Below are 17,108 nucleotides of genomic sequence, written 5' to 3' on the forward strand. Positions count from 1 at the left end.
TGGTTGAAAGAGTATACAAATGGAGTTATGCCCAGTTCCCATCCGAACATAGCCATTGATAGTACTTCCTTGGGTAGGTATCCTTCTAGAGATATCTCAGCTTACAAATGTGAATGCATTTTAATCTTTTTTTAAGCTAATATAAGTATATCACTTATCAGTTTATCTCGACCTTGGCTGTACATTAGAATCACTTGGGGGAGTTTTTTTTTTTTCAGAAAACATAAATCATAATCTTTGGGGAAGGGTCCAGATGACAGTTTTTAAAAATTTTTCCCAGATGGCCATGTATGGTGGCACATACCGATAATCCCAGAGATGTAGGAGGCTGAGACAGGAGGATCACAAATTGAAGTCTGCTTGGGCAACATAGAGAGACCCTCTCTCAAAATAGAAGGGCTAGGGATGTCACTCAGTGATGGAGCTCTTGCCTAGTGGGTGTGAGACCCTGGGTTCAATCCCCAGTATCCCCCCTCAACAACAACAACAACAAATTCACAGGTGATTCTAATATGCATCCACAGTCAATAACTACTGTGTACACATTGTTCTGTACCTTGTTTATTTTGTTTTGCTTTTTTTGGTTTTTGTTTTTGTTGTTGTTTGGTTTTTAACAGTACATACTAGAGATTCTTAGAAGTTCTTTTGTGCGCTGGGTTTGTGGCTCAGTGGTAGAGCACTTGCCTAGCATGTGTGAGGCACTGGGTTTGATTCTCAGCACCACATATAAGTAAATAAATAAATAAATAAAGGTCTATTGACAACTAAAAAAAAATTTAAAAAAGAAAAAAAGACTTCATTCTCTTTCATGAAGGGCAGGGGACATAGGGCTTCACACATACCAGGCAAGTGCTCTACCACTGAGTTAGAAGCCCAGTCCTTTTCATTTTATTTTTATTTTTGAGACAGGATTCACTAAGTTTCCAAGGCTGGTCCCAAACTTGTAATCCACCTGCCTCAGTCTTCTGGGTACCTGGGATTAAAAGTGTACCCCACCATGCCCCATGAATGTACCCTTTTCTAACAGCTACATCCTACTCCACCAGACAGGCAGGCTATTATTTTCACATATGCATATTATTTCACGTATATATGTATCTATAAGATCAAGTCCTATAAATATCTTTGCTGAGTCAAATAACAAGAATACTTGTTGTTTTAGGGCTGAGGATGTGGCTCAGTAGTGTAGCACTTGCCTAGCACACGTGAGGCCCTGTATTCAATCCTCAGTATGGTGCAGTGGGGATACTTATAATTTTGGTAAATATTTTCAATTTCATTCTTCATTTTGCTAACTACTTGTAGCTTTTAAAAATGTTTTGTAAAATATTGGACGGTTTTTACTAAACTGCCCTGTGAAAATGAATCATTAACCCAGGTTCAAGAAAAGTTTTAGAGTAGAAAGATGTGATTGCATGTGAGAGACACATACTAGGTCATTATTACTGTACTTGGGCTTAAATTTCAAAAAGAGGTTAGAGATTGCCAAAGTGGATCATTTGTCATTGTTAGGGTTACGGGTGTCTTCCCTGATAGGGATGATTGGCTGCTCAGTTTCTTGTTCTTTCTTGTCATTAAAGAGTTTTGTTCTCAGAAAGGAAACAATCTGTGCTCTTTGATGTGGTTCAGAAAAAAAGAGACCAACACATTCTGAAACGCTTTGTGGAGAAGCATCCAGACCAGAAGCAGCTCTTTAGAAAAAAAGGGCTCACAGAGCAGTGGCCCAAATGAGGCGAGTTTTTAGAGAACTTGGAGAGTTTCTGACTCTAGAGGATTTCTCTCATTTAAGAAAACACAAAGCAAATACTGGAAAATGCAGACACAATTTTTTTTTCTCACTCAGATGGGAGTAACTCTCCAACCCAAGTGCATCTTTACTTTGAGGCTCCGCCAAGAACTGGAGACAGTAAATCAAGCCCTGAATTAGAAACACTCTTTGTACAAAGGCGTAGACTCCTAGCAGCGGAACAGACACGCTTTTGGAAGTTTCCACATTTTATACAATTGAAGGTTCTACTCCATATTAACATTCTTCTCTCTGCTCCCTTCTTCAAGCCTTCTTTTTCCTCCTCCTCCCCCTCTGAGACGCAGACCCAAAGACAGAAACATGGGGACACAGAGGGAAACAGAACAGATTTTCTTTTGCCTATGACATGTTTTAAAAATAGCTGTCAAGACATGCCGAGAGAAATGGACCATAATAAAATAGATCATTTTCAAGTCGAGTGAGTTTTAGGGTATTCCTGTATTTCTTGAAGAAATTCAAGAATTGGACTTGGAATTGTTATCATTTAAAGGTCTTTGATAGAAAGCAAAAGAAATTGACTTATAAATGCTAAGACCTAAAAGGTTATTTCAGTGATACTGAGCAGCTCACAGAATTAAGAGCAGGAACCAGGCAAGCCTGGGAAGCTCAGGGGTAGAGAATTATAAGGAACTTCTAGCTGGGTGCAGAGGCGCATGCCTGTCATCCCACGACTCAGGGGGGACTCAGGGGGCCGAGGTTGGAGGATCTTTAAATTCAAGGTCAATCTGAGCGGCTTAGTGAAATCCTGTCTCAACAACAAAAAGTAAAAAGGGTTGGAGATGTTGCTCAGTAGTGGAGCACCCCTGGGTTGAACTCCCAGTACCAAGAAAATTGGTAAAAATGGGAGACTGGGGTATAGCTTGGTGGTGGGCTGCATGCTTAGTATGCTGCATACCTGGGTGCAATTCTGGAAACTGAAAGGGGAAAATAGTAAACTTTATGTTCTGTATAGTTTATCACAACATCCAAAAAACGAAACGTAGTGTAGTAGAGATTCCTACTGTCCAACAAAGGAAGGTCACAAAGGAGAGGAGAGGTGAAAAGACTTTATTTTCAGTCAGGGCGCCTGTCGCAAAGCTCTCCGCATTGGATTGGCTTGGCTGATTCCAAGGGTCCTACTTGGTTATTCTTTCATTTACAGAATTAAAAATTCATGAGTTCTCGAGAAACATTTCAAAGCCAGGAAACCACTTCTTTTTCATACCTGTTACAAATTCAGGCTGGTCCTGGGAACCCCTCTGCCAGGCACACAGCTTTCCTCACAGGGCTGGTCTGCTGAGCCCAGGGGAAAAAAAATAAAAACTTTACGACCAACAGCACTATTTCATTTCCTTTCTAAATGAAACCCACGAGAGGCCACCCATGCAGGCTCGTGCAGATGACAGCACCGTCCTGAGCCCATTTCCCTCTCCTCCGTGTTGGGAAAGCAAAGCAACCAGGAAAGACAAAAACAAATACAATTCAAACACATACCAACTGCTGCTTTGCATCTTGATAACTCACAATCGATGAGGTGGTAGCTTATCTGTCATCTTTCATGTGGTTAGTTTCAAAATATTATTTATTATCATCTCCAGGCCGTGGCTTTCTGGTTTATGTGGCCCCTCTTCTGTGCAGATGGCCTCCCACCCCTCAAAGGCCCTCTCCGGTTGTGAGACTGTCCTCTATAACTATTGAGATCCTTCCTAGAAAGTCTTCCTGAATTCCTTCAGATTTCTTCCTCCAGTGAATTGCCATGACTCTACTTTATATTTTTCTTTCTATCTTTCTTTTTTCTTTTTTTTTTTTTTGTAGTACTGGGGATTGAACTCAGGGTCATTCCACCACTGAGCTACATTCCCAGCCCTTTTTATTTATTTTCAGTCTTACGAAGTTGCTCAGGTTGGGCTTGAGCTTTCCATCCTCCTGCCTCGGCCTCCTGAGTAACTGGAGTGACAGATGGGTGGCACGGTGATAGCTAATTACTTTCTTTTTCCCTGTGACACATAGTGTTACCGCTGTTGACCGGTGACGAGTCCTTGCTTCCCCAATGTTGAAGAATAACACCAGAGAAGCACGCCGAGGCAAGGTCAGAGTAGAAATTAGAAGTTTATTAAAGGACAGCAGAAAAGACTTCTCCTGGAGGAAGAAGGGGACCCAAGAGGTGGAATCCGCGGAAGTGCGGTTGTCTCTCCATTTTATAGTTTTCGTTAATGGAATGTAGGTGGGAAGGCCCGAGGGGTGGGTCACAGGTGGGCCAAAGAGGTAATCTGGGCAGGAAGGACTTCATTAACACTTCTTTGGGATGGGCTGTCTTCAAATCTGCTGGGGCTGTTCATTAACATTTCTTTGGGATGGACTTTGGGCCTAGGGCTTTTCTCAGGACTTCATTAACATTCCAAGAGTTTCCCGGGAATTCATTCTCAGCATGGCCTGCATGGCCTCCATTTTAAATCTTACTCGATATTAGACCCGATTTACCTAACTACACTGACTACCTAATTTTAAATCTGGATTCAGTAGGACTTGGTGGGTATCAATGCATATTTTTCTAAAAGTCACAAACCTGACTCTCATACAAATGCAGAATGAACTTATGTGCATTGTGTAGGTGATCATTCCTGGGAGCGCCAGGAGGATGGTAAGACTGGGACAGAGGAGAAATTAATCAACAGAGGTCCACACAGCCGGACAGGAAAAGCATCCTTGAACACGTGTTCTCAATTCCAGAAAAATCATCGATGACCCTAGGAGCATTGAGACCCACAACTTTAGGAATCATCTTCACCACTCTAGAAAATCTAATGGTCAACATTAACTTCAGAAAACCTGGACCTTAGTTGGAAGTAAACAGCAAAACAGACAAAGCCTCATCTTCTAGAGAACTGGGAGATAGCCCTCAGGTGGGCCTTGGGCTGGACGATGCTCCAGGATGACAGGAAAGAGCATACACCAATCCTTTACCTTATACCCAGGCTTACAGAGACCTTTTCTTGACTGAGTCAATCACCCCATGTTACAAGCGTAAACAGAAGTTTAGAGAGGTGAGTTTACTTGTTCAAGATCACATGACGGGGAAGAAGCTCTGCCTGGCTTTTGCTCAGTGCTTCTCCTAAGGCACATTTCAGAGCCAAAGCTGGGTGACCCAGCATGTGGAGTGAGCAGAGGACATGTCTCACTGTGTGTGCACACGTAGAAATCCTGGGGACAGAAACGCTTGTTCATGGTCCTGATAGTCCAGGACCTAGCAAGACTACCTCTGGACCCCACTGGTGATGGCAACTAAGTTGCATATAACTCCCTAACTTAGGGGCCATTTATCAAGAGCTCCCTGATTCTGTGGTTTACTTCATTGGTAGACTGTAATTTCTTCCAGAGCAGGTAGTGGGCCTCACAGAGGTACCTGTTAAGTATTAGTGGAGTACCACTGGTGGCAGATGTTATTTCCCAGAGATAACCTCCCGAGTGTTTATCCCGCCTCATGTGCTCCCCCCACAATGGCACTGATGCCTTTCCTGGGGGTGGAAGTGTAGGTTTCCCCAGCCGTGGTGTCTGAGTGGTGACTGCCCTGACTGATGAAGCACAGCAGACATGACGCATGTGACTTCAGAGGCTGGGCAGTCAAAAGGTTATGGTGTCTAGCTCTCCTTCTTTCTCCCTCTCCCAAAGTGCCTGCCCTTTGACCTGAAGCACCATTTTGTGAGGAAGCCCAGGCTACATGGAGAGAACTCATGGGATGTCCCCCAGCCAACAGCCAATCATACGCTGAGTGCAGCCCCCGATGTGGGGGTGGATGAGGCTTCACATGATCTCAGCCCAGAGCCTCCAGGTCTCCCTGCAGGGGCCCAAACACTGTGGAACAGAGATTAATTATCCCTGCTCTGCCCTCTCTGTATTCTTAACCCACAAAAACCAAGGGAGATAATAAATGACTTTTGTTTTATTTTGTTTTAAGCTATTATGTTTTGGAGTTATTTCTTATTCAGTAATAGCTAATTAATATACCAACTCTGGGGCAGGGGCTGGGGCTCAGTGGTAGAGCGCTTGCCTGGCAGGCGGAGGCACTGGGTTCGATCCTCAGCACCACATAAAAATAAAATAAAGCTATTGTGTTCACCTTCAACCAAAAAATTACATATTTTTTAAAAATATGCTAACTATGTGCTGGGCATTGTGGATTACTAGTTTTAATTTTTCATCAACAGTTCAAATACAAACATGTGTAGTTATTTCCCACTTCACCAAGCCATGAAGTCCCCTTTGCTCACAGAGCAGTGAGGAGCTGCATTCTTGTTGGGAAAGGAGCCTCGGGGGTCTCCCAGCATCCTTGACTCAGCCAGCCTGTTGTTCCTGCTTGTAACTAGCCACACAGTAGCTCATGCACAGAGATAAACACGTCAACTCTGAGCAATAGTCTTCAATCGAAAGCCAAGTTTATGTTCTGGAAGTGAAGAGAAATTGGGGATGTCTAAGAAAGTAAAGTTCTTAGTGGGGGAAAAAGAGAGAGAGAGAGAGAGAGAGAGAGAGAGAGAAGGAGAAGGAGGCAAGAAAAGGGGTGGGGGCATAGCTAAGTGGCAGAGTACTTGCCTTGCATGTGCAAAGCCCTGGATCCGTCCCCATCTAGAAGGAGGAGTGCACATTGTGAAGCCCTGTGTCAGTATCTGCACGTACCCCTCTAAATCTCAACGGTCAGCTGTGCCTCTTTATGTTTTCCAAGGCTCTGAGCTCAGAAGTTCCCAGCCTGTGAAGTATGAGATTTTCCCAAGTCCTCTGCCAAAAAACTTCAGTTCAAAAATAAATAAATAAGACAGAAGAGTGATGAGCCAGGCTTTGCTGCAGTCCGCCTCTGAGCTTTTGGCTTCCTGACCAAGTAGGTGATTAAGTAGTTTTCCCAGGGATAGAACTAATGCAGATAAAGTGCACTTTCAGGAATATTCTATGTTTAAGAACATGAGCCCTATAAATTACTACAAAGAGCAGCATTTATTTATTTGCTTATTGTGGTGGTGCTGGGAATTGAACCCAGGATCTTGCCTGTGCTGGGCAAGTGCGCTACCACTGAGCTACATCCTCAGCTCAAGAGCTGCACTTTGAACATTCCTTGATTTATATACAATTTTATTCCTATCGGCTAAGAGGCTGTAATCAAAATGGCAGAAAAATGGCAGCCCATATATCATAGTTCTGAAGAGGTCAGAGTCCTGCTTCTGCCCTTTATTGGCACCGTAAGTTCTCTGAGCTTCACTTTGCTCATCTGTAAAATGGTGGCAATAATAATAGCCTGCCTCCTAGGGTTGTTCTGAGGATTAAATAAATAGGCCCCTGCATGGAGAGCCCTCAGCACAGAGCCGGCCACACAGTGAGAACACAGAGGCTGTTTTCATGACCATCCACTCTCCCCCGAGCTTCCTGGACTCTGTTCATCCCTGTGCTTAAGGCTTGTCCCCTGCTGGAGTGTGAACTCTGTGCCAATGGAATCCTCTGTTTACTTGTGTATCTCAGGCCTGAGCGACTATCACAGAGTAGCTGCTGGATAAATAAGTTGCTCATTTTCCATATACTTCTAGATCATTGTGTAGATGTGCTGCTGCTGCTGCTAATAATAATAATAATAATAATAACATCAATAACAATTCTTTGTATGGTTAAAACAAAGACACAAAGTATGAATTCACAAATCACATGGTTTATTGTCGTACAATTTTTTTTTCTTTTTCATAATGATTAAATTGGAAAGAACAAAAATCTCACAGGAAATGCACTTGCTGGACCAAGTACATTAACCACATAGTGAGTTACAACTCAGAGAACAATTACTGAAGTCTAGCCTCTCAGTTAGGATAGAAGCAGGCTGCTGTGGAGGCAAAGTCTCATAGAGTTTCAAGGCCAAACACTCTGGGAGAGGTTCTCCAAGAGACGTCCTGACCAACCCAGAAGAGATCCATGATGATGTGTAACATTCCTCCAAGTCAGAGGGACACACATTACCTTACTTAATTCTCACAACTGTTCTGCAGAGATATTACTGGTTTTCCTATTCTATAGATGAAGAAGCCAAGCTTTAGAGATAGCATGCATTTCTCCCAAGTCTCATGGTTGCAAACACACAGTCAGGCCTGACTCCAAAGCCTTAAAGTCATTCAGTGTTGTCTCCCTGCCTAAAAGAAAGTTTGTAATTGAGTGTGGTGGCACACCCCCGGAATCCCAGCAACTTGGGAGACTAAGGCTTAGAAATCACTGCTCCATACAGAGCCTTCACTAATCTTTGTTGGGTGAAGCACAATTCTTGGTGATAGAAATTCCATGTGTTCTGTTTCTGTGTTAACCATGTATTTTATTTTCTGTCTCTTGTAATGTTTTGACATCTGGAGGGGAGGGGATGTTCCAGACCCAGGAATGGACTGCACTTCTGGGGCAGCTAATTCCTGAGGGTAAAAACAAGTTGCCTAGAGCAGGCCCCTCACATGCAAACCAACCCCAAGGTCTATAGCCTCCTGTCCAACTCTTGCATAAGCCAATGTCACCTTGGCCCTAAATCATCCTGGTGCTAGGTACCGATTGGATCCACCTCTGTAGCCCAAAGCCCACTGGAATAATTTGAACTATCCAAGCCTAAGTCATTTGCTGGGCCCTGCCTTGCCTTTCACTCAGATATCCCAACACATGTTCTACTTCATCTTTCCCCTGGTTCCTGCTTCCGTCTCCAGAACAACCCTTGGTGTCCCTCCTTAACCCTATGTGGCGCAGTGTGCCCCTTCTCTTGGAAAGTGTAAGTCATGAAAATCTTTCCATGGTACTAACTTCTCTCTATCATCTCTCGGTCATCTCCATAAATTATAATCTCCTGGGTACCAATCTCTAAGCTCTGGACACTCTCAGTCGATCCAGGAAGAAAGTGACATGGGAGGCCGCCTGCCGAACTGAGTCAATGATGCTTTCCACAGCCATTTTTTATTCTGTCTTAGTAACATTTTCATAATAACATGCACGAGTTTACCTATTTCAGCTCACCTAAGGAATCTGTAGATTCTGAAACCAGGTATTAAAATCAAACTACACCCATCAAAGTAATTCCCACTGTATTTCTTGGCTCATTCCCCATTTTCTTGGTTGACTCATGTACCCACTGAAGTCCAGAGAACCTCAGGAGCAGAGTGTAAGACAGAGATTCCCAGTTCTCGGTAATATTTGTTCTTCTCATCTTTCCTAGGAATAAAAATTTTAGTGGAACGCATGGCCACCCAGAATTGATATTATATCTGCAGGACTCCCTTGCAAGCAAGTGTGGCTAGGTGACACATCCTGACCCATAGGGTGGATGACGTAAAGTCTGCAAGCCCACAACCCTTCACTTCTCTCCCTGTTCCTTTTCCTATCCTGGCGCTTGGAATGCCGGTGCTGCCCACTCGGACCATTAGAACTGTCCCTGAAGACTGCTTGGAGCAGACTGCTTGCTTTTCAATTAGTCTGTCTCATGAAGCAACTGTTATTTGGGGTTTTCTGTCACTCAGAGCCAAGCCAAATCATTACTAATTCAGTGGCAAATGGTATAAGCAAAACACTGAAAGGGGGGCTGGGGTTGAGGCTCAGAGGTAGAGCGCTCGCCTAGCACGCGTGAGGCACTGGGTTCCATCCTCAGCACCACATAAAAATGAAATACATTTTTATGTATTTCACAATATCTACCTACACAATATTTATTTAATATTTATTTTTTAAAAATAAATATTAAAAAAAAAAACACTGAAAGAAGTAGCACCCTAATGACAAAGTTAATAACTTCACAACTTAGCTGAGACTGCATCATAAGGACAACAAAAGCAATAAGACGACTTGGGTGTAGTTCAATGGCAGAGCACTTGGCTAGAATGCACAAAGCCCTGGGTTCAAGCCCCCAACCCACCTCACCCCACCCCCACCGGAGCCCAGCAAAAGAATAATAATGCTAATGGCTTTCTTTATATAGTGCTTTAAAATTTCAACACACTTTCAAATGCATTTTCTCTTTTGATCCTTGTAATAACTACCTGGCCAGAGAAATAAAAGGGCTTTAGTGGTGGCCTCTAAACTAAAAGCCATCCTCTCCTGGCCTGAGGGGCAGAGCCGTTTCTGCTGTAGATCTCCACCTGGCCTGGCTCAATGAGCCAATTAGTGGTGTGGTAGAGGGCCAGGGTTTTACTTGTTAGTGTTGATGAGCTTCTCAAGTTGCTTTCTGTTTCCTTTAAGGTGATGACAAAGTCAAAACTCAGAGGGGCTGAACTATGTCCCTGCAAAATTCATGTTTTGAAGCCCTACTATTCAAGGTGACTGTTTAGAGATAAGGCTTTAAAGAGGTAATTAAAGTTACATGAGGTCTTAAGTGTGGAACCCTAAACCAATATGACTTGAGACCATAAAAGAAGAGAAAGAGACCAGGGATGTGTACACACAGAGAGAGAAAAAAACATTGGCCAGGCAAGGAGAGAGGCCTCAGGAAGAACCACACATGCCAACCCCAGAACTGTGAGACCACACATTTCTATTGTTTAAGCCTGGTCTGCCACACTTTGTATGGCAGCCTTAACTAACACAGGAACTGAATGATGCCACAGAGAGATGGAGGCCTCCGCTTTCCACCTCCCCACCAGGATCTTTCCGGAGCCCAGTTTGCTTCCTCAGGGCGTCAAGACAAACCTCCCAACTCCCAAGGCCACATCCTGTCACTTAGATGTTGGGGCAGTCAGCACCACCAAGAATAGGCCTGGACACAGTAGATGCTTTATCTGACTATTAACCTTCAGATGTGAGTTTATTTGTTTCTTGAGATACGATGATTGAACCCAAGCCTTAGACCTGCTAGGTGAGCACTCCACCCCTGAGCTCCATCTCCAGCCGTTTTTATTTTTCACTTTGAGACAGGGTCTCACTAAAGTGCCCAGGCTGGTCTCAAACTTGCAATCAAGCCTCCCGAGGAGCTGGGATTAAGGTGACTGCCATCACACCCAGTGGGAAGATTTTATATATGTAAATGGTTATAATCAAGATGGTTTTAAAAGGAAGGAAAAGCATCTGAAAGGAAAAGGGAAACGAAACACGGAAGGACCCCCAAGATAGCACTTCACACCCACCAGGAAGACTATGATTTTTCGTTCTTTAGTATTGGGGATCAAACTCAGGGGCACTCGACCACTGAGCCGCATCCCCAGCCCTATTTCATATTTTATTTAGAGACAGGGTCTCACTGAGTTACCAAGCACCTCGCTGTTGCTGAGGCTGGCTTTGAACTCATGATCCTCCTGCCTCAGCCTCCAGAGCCGCTGGGATTACAGGTGTGTGCCACCGCACCCGGCTTAGGATGACTATAATTTTTTTTTAAAATGATAAATAACCCAAGTATTGGTGAAGATGTGCAGAAGCTGAAGCTCTCAGGCATTGCTAGTGAGAATATAAATACCATGAAATCAGTATGGCAATTCCTCAGGGTTCAATAGATTTACCATAGGACCCAGCAATTTCACTTCTGTATGTACTCAAAAGAGTTAATATTAGATAATTCAAGCAAATATTTGCGCTTGAATTATCTGATATTAATAATAAGCAGCATTATTCACAGTAGGCAAAGGTGTAAACAACCCAAAGATGTATCAACTATTGACTGGATAGTCACAATATGGTAGTCATAGCATGGAATATTATTGACCCATATAAAGGACTACAGTACTGACATGTTACAATGTGGGTGAAACTTGAAAACGAAGTGAGTGAAAGAAGGCAGATACAAAATGTCCCATATTGTATTATTCCATTCATATGAAGTATCCAGAACGGGCAGATACAGAGACAGAAAGCAGATCAGTAGTTGACAGGGTTAGAAGAAGGCTGGGCAGAAGGTGGAGGATGAAGAGCAATCATTCAACAGGTCAGGGGTTTTCATGTCTAGAAACTGTTTTGGAAGCTAGGCTTAGTGGCATGTGCCGTAGTCCCAGCTATTTGGCAGGCTGAGACAAGAGGATAGATTGACCCCAGGAACTGGAAACCAGCCTGAGCAACACTGACACTCTGTCTCAAAAACAAAAGCAAAACAATCTATTCTGCTTTTATGGGAGGCTGTATATAAATATTTAAATTCCAAATTGAAATATATAAATCTCAAAAATACTGTTAATCAGGAACAGGGTGGGCTGGATGTGGTATGTAAATAATCTCCAAATTCCAGCATCCATACCATCATTTTCCATATAGTATTGTTCCTGCTTGTTTTTGTTTAAAATTTTTTGAACTATGGAAAATACCAAACATATAAAGTATGAAGCATATCGTACATATATACGTCAAACCTATGTGTGTGTATATGTCATAAGGCATATTACATTGAACAGTCATGGACCCATCTCTGCTTCAACAATGATTAACTGGTGGCAGTATACTCCCCACCCACTTTCCCTTATCTCCAGAATTATTTAAAGCAATCCCAGATATCATATCATTTCATCTGCAAACATTTTATCACGGGTCTCTAAAAGGTAAGGACAATTCTTATAACTGTTTGTTTACTTGTTTCTGACCCCGTAGCCTCTGAGCTCTGTGACAACCAGGGTTCTCCTCCTCCTCTTTGTCTCCCCCACCCCACCCCAATGCCCCACAGCTCTAGCTGGGGCCCTAGCCAGGGCAACCTGAGCAGTGCACAGGCCCAGCCCTCAGAAGGGGCCCCTGCTGGATTTAATGCTCTGTTTGCCTTGAAATTCTTCACTTTGGAACAAAGGCCCTGCCTTTTCTTTTCGTGCTGGACCTTACAAGTGCCCGAGCCAGTCCTGGCCTCCGCTTAGCCAGGCAATAAACACTCAGTGATTGAGGAGAGGCACAGGGCCAGCTCTCCCTGCGAGGAAATCGGTCACCCGGGATCTTTACCCTAAACTGGTCCAGCATTCCCTAGCTCTGGGGATGGTGCCACCATCCTTCCAAGTCTGTAGGTCTAAAACCTAGGTCCCCTCCCTCTTCTACACCCCCCCACCCCCCACCAAGTGACCTACCCCACCTCCTGACATGGACAACTCCAGAAATCCTGGGTAAGATGGGTAGGAAGAGAAGCTGGGTTTGAGCAAGTAAACACCAACCTAAGCCTTCTGTTGGGTGGCCTGCAGGGAGGTGCCTTAGTTTTGGATTCCCCTGGGTGCTGGTGGTTTATTTGGGATTCCAGGAAGTTCTCTGAGCGAATGGAGAAATGAGATGGAAAAGGGAGTGAAGTGCATCTGTTGGGTGCTAAGGAGTGGGTTACCCCTTTAGACAACTGGCTTTGAGCTGGTTCGTTACCATCGGAGAGACTGTAAAGGACACACCCCCACAGAGTCCCACTGAAAAGAGAGGGAGCTGGGGGGTTTACCCAGCAATTCCCAGCCTGTTTGGTTTGTGGGGGTTTGGGGGCGGTGCTGGGGGTTGAACCCAGGGGCTCACGCATGCTGAGTACCACTGGGCCCCTAGAGCCTGTGGACCCACAGTTGCTTCTGGGAGCTTTCACTGGGCAGCATTTCCAGCTGGGTGCCTGCTGGTAAGCACACTTTTTGCTGCCAAGGAAGGCCCACGGGCAGGGGACAAAAGGACCTGAGCCCAGATGCCATCAGGGTGTGGGGCAGCTGTTTTTCAAAGCGGCAGGTGAGTTCAAGGTGGTCTGAAGGGTATGGGGCGACATCACCAGCATCTCCTATGCTAGCATGACAGAAATTGCAATGCAGCTAAACCCCTCCCCGGTGCAATGCAGCTAAACCCCTCCCTGGTCCAACACAGCTTGAAGTTTTCTCGGAATCATTTAGTTTCTTTCCACTGCCACCACCACCCTGGGCCAAGCCACCATTCCTCCACCCCTGGTTGGTGCCTCATCATCCACATTTCCTCTCAGCCATCTAAAGGGTGGAATTGAGATGCTAAGAAGCCCATTTTTTGCCCTTCTATAGTTTTACTTTTAGGATAATTTGTGTGAGCCTAGCGAGATAAAATTTTAGACATCCATAGGGGTGATTTTCTTCTGCTACTGAAGAATATTTCTCTGCCTAGGAAAAAGGCCTATTGTGTTTATCCCCAGGAAACTTCTTCACTTGTCAAAAACTCCCTTAGAATCCGGTTACAAGGCTATTAGCAGTGTACCCACCAATATGGAGGAAATGGCAATGTTTCTAAGCCTTTTGTTGTGTCGAAGACTTCTGGGGCATTCCTCTATTCCACTTCCTTCCATTAAAAAGAAAATTGGCACCAAGTTTTCCTAGATTTGTTCACTCTCAAAGCAACTACTGCTTTTGGCTGGAATACTCTGCATTTAGCAGAGAGCAAAAGTGACACAGTGAAACTATTTTGGGTTTTAAATAGTTTCTGATAGACGGAGTCAAGGAATTATTTTTTGAACCCCAGCCACATTTCTAGATTCAATATTTAATACAGTACATGTTTACTGAAAGTCAAAGCACCTATTACTTTACAAAGCACATGGGGAGTCAGCATAGCAGAGTTGGAATCAGACCAACACACCTTGAATTAAATCAGCATCCCCCACTCAAGAGCAGGGCAAACACTGAAACTCAACTTCCATATCCATAAAATGGAGTGGAAAATGTAATGTCCTTGAATTATATATAGGCATGTATATGTTTCTATACTAAGGAAATGCAAATTAAAACCAGAGATACCGCCTCACACTCGAGAGGATGATTGTTATTTAAAAAACAAAACAGAATGAGCATATAGCTCAATGGTGTGTGCTTGACCAGAACGGTGGTGCACACCTGTAATCCCAGCGGCTAGGGAGGCTGAGACAGAAGGATGGTGAGTTCAAAGCCAGCCTCAGCAACAATGAGGTGCTTGGCAACTCATTGAGTCCCTGTCTTTAAATAAAATACAAAATAGGGCTGGGGGTGTGGCTCAGTGGTCCAGTGCCCCTGAGTTCAATCCCCAGTATAAAAAAAAAAAAAATGGTGTGTGCTTGTCCACTACATAAAAGATCCTGCACTCTAGTCCCAGGATAACAAACAAACAAGACATCAAAATAAACAAACAGAAAATAACAAGTATTGGAGAGGATGTGGTGAAATTGGAATTCTGGTGCACTGCTGGTGAAAATGTAAAATGGAAATTAGGAAACAGGATAGCTACACACAAGAATTATATGAGGGTGTGACATTTCCTTAACAGAGTTAAACAGAACTACCATATATCCCTGCAATTCTTTTGCTACTATATACCCAAGAGAAATCAGAGAAGGGACTCAAACAGGGACATAAGCAGATCCTTGTACACAAATGTTTGCTTTTTGTTTTGTTTTTGGTACCGGGGATTGATCTCGGGGGCACTCAACCACTGAGCCACATCCCCAGCCCTATTTTGTATTTCATTTAGAGACAGGGATTCACTGAGTTGCTTAGTGCCTCACTTTTGCTGAGGGTGGCTTTGAACTTGCGATCCTCCTGCCTCAGCCTCCCAAGCCTCTAGGTTACAGGCTTATGCCACCACACCCGGCATTTTGTACACAAATGTTTATAGCAGCATTATTCACAGTAGGCAAGAGGTAGAAACAACCCAATGTCCACCCACAGATAAATGGATAATGAACTGTGGCCTAGACACATGGTGAAATATTACTCAGATTTCAAAAGGAAGGCTGCAGTGAGACCAGCCACCCATGGATGAACCCGAGGACCGCGAGGCTAAGAGAAATAAGTCAGACAGAAAAGGACAGATAGTGTGTGGCTCCATTTGTCTGAGGTGCCCAGAAGAGTCAAATTCATAGACACAGGAAGTGGTGGGGTCTCAGGAGAGGGAATGGGGTATTACTGCTGAATGGGGACAGAGTTCCTATTTGGGACGATCATGGGATTCCAGGGCTAGAATGTCGATGGTCATACAACCCTGTGAACATATTTCATGCTGCTGAATTTTATACTTAAAATTATTAAAATGGTCAATTTTATGTTCTATATAGTTTGCCCTAATAATGCGTGCATTGCTATAGATATTTCCAACCCCTAGCATGGTAGGTACTTACGGGTACTCGGTAAATAATTGAGCCGTCCAATTGCCTTTCACTGGGTAACACCTTTGATCAGAACCAAGACCTTTCCACACAGGAACTGGGCACAAAATGCCTCATGAGCAGAGAACAATAGCAAGCTACTCAAAAGAAAGGGCCAAGATTATTTATTAGCTCTGGTGCCAGACCTTTGGCAAAATACAAAATACACAAAGACAAAGTCTGCCCACATTTGTCCCTGCTCCTAACAAGGTTACGTGTCTGAAGAAGAGGCAGGGAACACTGATTCACCTGTGTAGCTGGAGGACTCATACATACAGCCAACCTGGGGCCAGGCCTGCCCCAGAACCAAGCTGAAGGATAGAGGGTGGGAGATTTCCTCAAAAATCTACACAGCTCTCAACTTCAGAGGTCGAGGAATTCTATCAAGCTATCCAGAGGTGGCCACATCGCTGATCGTTACTTGACTTATAAAATTACCCCAACCAAATTTTACAAGTCCAGTTCACAGGGCTGGTAGCACACCCCAGTTGTAGAACACTTGTCTAGCGTGTGGGAGGCCCTGGGTTCAGTGCCCAGCACCAAGAAAAAGAAAAGCAAGAGCCAAGTAAAGATTTTGTTTTATTTTAAGGTTATGTGTTTTACTTTGGATCTAAAAATTAAAGGTTCCATCCAATAACAAATTACGTGTGGAAGAGATGGAATGTAAACCTTCAAGGTAGCTATTGCTCCAAGTTAATAAAATACCTGCTAGTACCAAAGTTAATAGACTTGTACAGGGCTACCACATCTCAGGCCCAAGGTCATTCATATCAGTTTCTACCAAGTTGAAATAAACAGATGTGTGGGATGTACTGAGTAGTAGCTTTGGAATTTTCACATTGTTTGCTTGCTACACAAAGAACGCATATTTAGATCTGATGGGGTCTGTTTGTTTGTTTGGTACTGGGAACTCAGGGGCACTTTACCACTGAGCTACATGCAGTCCCAGCCCTTCTTATATTTTAATTTTGAGACAGGGTCTCACCAAGTTGATGAGGCTGGCCTCTAACTTGCGATCTTCCTGCCTCAGCCTCCTGAGTGGCTGGGATTACAGTCAGGCATGTGCCACTGTGCCCAACTAGTTAGTGCCCCACTTTTAAATAAGCTGTATAGATGTCATTTCAAAACAGAGGAAATTCAAGGCTTCTCATTTCTGGAATATTGCTAGCTTCTTGACTGGGTTAATTTTAATTTTAAGCCATACAACTCATGACCCCATGAGGTGCCCCAAATTATATGACCTATGGGGTAGAACAGTCATGTAAAGTCTTCAGTCATACACTTCACATA

The 17,108-nt window shown here is 43.9% G+C and overlaps 1 long non-coding RNA gene across 2 annotated transcripts in view; it reads right to left on the bottom strand.

The window, feature by feature from the left end:
* The window catches only part of LOC124075865 (uncharacterized), a 37,002-nt gene extending 20,718 nt beyond the window's left edge, over positions 1 to 16,284 (bottom strand). For both annotated transcript variants that reach the window (XR_006846194.2, XR_009224523.1), the window contains exon 1: positions 15,792 to 16,284. This is a non-coding gene — a long non-coding RNA (uncharacterized LOC124075865). The remainder of the gene's footprint in view (positions 1 to 15,791) is intronic.
* Between the last annotated feature and the right edge of the window lie 824 nt (positions 16,285 to 17,108).

The sequence above is a fragment of the Marmota monax genome, unplaced genomic scaffold, assembly GCF_021218885.2.
Source record: "Marmota monax isolate L192 unplaced genomic scaffold, Marmota_monax_Labrador192_F-V1.1 WCK01_AAM20220418_F8-fsc00088, whole genome shotgun sequence".
Lineage (NCBI taxonomy): Eukaryota > Metazoa > Chordata > Mammalia > Rodentia > Sciuridae > Marmota > Marmota monax.